Genomic DNA, 2,059 nt, shown 5'->3' on the forward strand with positions numbered 1-2,059 from the left:
CCCAATGCGGGTTGGTTGACTTCTCACATATCTTTGAATTTCTTCGCCGATATGTGCAGGTTGCATCACGATATTTTCCTTCACCCTAAGAACGTTGGATAAATTATAATATGTACATATGAAATTTCGAAAAATCGAAAATCACATTAGTACAGTGGGATTCGAACCCAAGACCTGTAGATTAGAAGTCAAGTGTTTAAACCACTGAGCCACCGATGCTTCAATATAATTCGCATTTTTAGATTTTTGTATGTATTGAAATAACTCAAACTACTGGACCGATTTTAAAAATTCTTGCACCATTAAAAAACTATATACTGAGTAACAGGCTTTATTTTTATTATTTTAATATCAGGCGGGCGAAGTCATATAATGGCGGGATTCAAACCCAAGATCTGACAAGTCAAATGCTAAACCGCTGGGCCACTGACGCTTCTTAGTGTTAAGAAATTTAATACTGTGAGATATAGGAAGTTACAGAACTAGTTAGGAATATTCCTATTTGAAAACGTGTTGTGATTTGTTAGTGCAAAATATTCTAGAGTTCATAGCGATTTTCGGACAGAAAATATTAAAAATATACACTTTTCTTTCGCAAAATATATTTTTTTCTTAATATTACATACAAACAGTCTTATTTTATTATTCGTGTAAAAATATGATATATTACATAGCTGCCCGCGTGCGGCGAGCCCCGCCCGCGTCGGAGCCGGGCGCGCGCGACATCTCCGACCAGCTGCCCTTCCTGGAGTACGAGCTGCACAAGCTGCTGCTGGCCAAGCTCAGGATGCAGGTCATAGAGGGAGAATCACTGATAGAAATAGAAAAACAATCGTTCATAATATTTTTTATGTAATAAAGTAGCAAACGAGTATGCAGCCACCTAAATCCGCCAAAATGGCGAAGCGATCGCTGCTCCGACATCCTAATTTGCAAATGCGTTGCCTACCCTTAATTAATGGAGGTGGAGACGCACATAAAGAGGATATTTCCCATTCGTATGCGTCTTCTCCGCCGTCAAACCTACTTTTTCTTTCCCATCCTTTCTCATAAGGAAAAGGTATCAAAGTTGGGTCTCCCGCACCACACTCAGCAGATGAAACGCGGAATTTCTTCCACTTCACGCCTGTCTTCTGTGTGGTCGTGGTATTGCTGGGGGCGAGCCGACCCTGCAGTGTGAAGATGTTAAAGCGGGGTCTACCACTGTTATACTAATTGTATTTATTCGCATTTCCAGGGCGCGAATGCAATCTTCTCGTTGCAAACTCAAATCGCAATCGGCGAGCGTTGTGTGATGGCTTTGGCAAGCGGCACCGCCGTACGACTTGCAGCGCTGCCGGCCCCCACACCGCCCACTATTAAGGTAACTACACCCCAATATAAAACACCGCCCACTATCAAGTTAACTTAGCCCAAAAACTCCATACCAACGCGTGCTATTAAGATGACTTGGCCCCAACACACACTACCTCAACATAATTCACTGCCCATTCCCTCAACACAAAACACCGACCATTATGAAGGTAACCGTGGCTCCAGCTTTTATAACCACGCCCAGCTTTTATAACCACGCCCCCAACTTCTATAACCACGCCCCCGACTTCTATAACCACGCCCCCGACTTCTAAAACACCGCCCACTATCAAGGTAAACACACCCCTAACACAAAACATCGACCAATACCAATTTTATTTAAATCATTCACTATCTTAATCCATCTAATCTTATAAACAGATTTATAATTTTTAATAGCGAAGTAAATATTTTTCAGGCGTCAGAAAATGACAAAAACGCGTTGGAGATTCAACGCGCGTTGTGGGACACATTCCAAGCTAACCGCACTGCTAATGGATATGATATAGGTAAGTAAACACTTAAACTGCATTTAAATGATATTTAAACATTTGTAAAGCGTAGGCTCGACGGTTTAACACTTGACATGTTATTTATTATAGAATTTGATACGAGTGTTATAAAGCGTAAACACGTATTTCTTTTGTGTTATAAATCACTGTATATTTTTAAATAAATATCTTTTTAAAAATATTCCCTACACTTA

At 40.6% G+C, this 2,059-nt stretch overlaps 1 long non-coding RNA gene across 1 annotated transcript; it reads left to right on the forward strand.

Moving 5' to 3' along the window:
• Nucleotides 1–679: 679 nt before the first annotated feature.
• LOC106110366 lies at nucleotides 680–1,858 on the forward strand. The gene is made up of 3 exons (XR_001226083.1): nucleotides 680–793; nucleotides 1,238–1,363; nucleotides 1,772–1,858. It is a non-coding gene; the product is annotated as an uncharacterized LOC106110366 (long non-coding RNA).
• Nucleotides 1,859–2,059: the final 201 nt, after the last annotated feature.

This window comes from Papilio polytes, unplaced genomic scaffold (assembly GCF_000836215.1).
Source record: "Papilio polytes unplaced genomic scaffold, Ppol_1.0 DF820678.1, whole genome shotgun sequence".
In the NCBI taxonomy this organism is placed as follows: Eukaryota; Metazoa; Arthropoda; class Insecta; order Lepidoptera; family Papilionidae; genus Papilio; species Papilio polytes.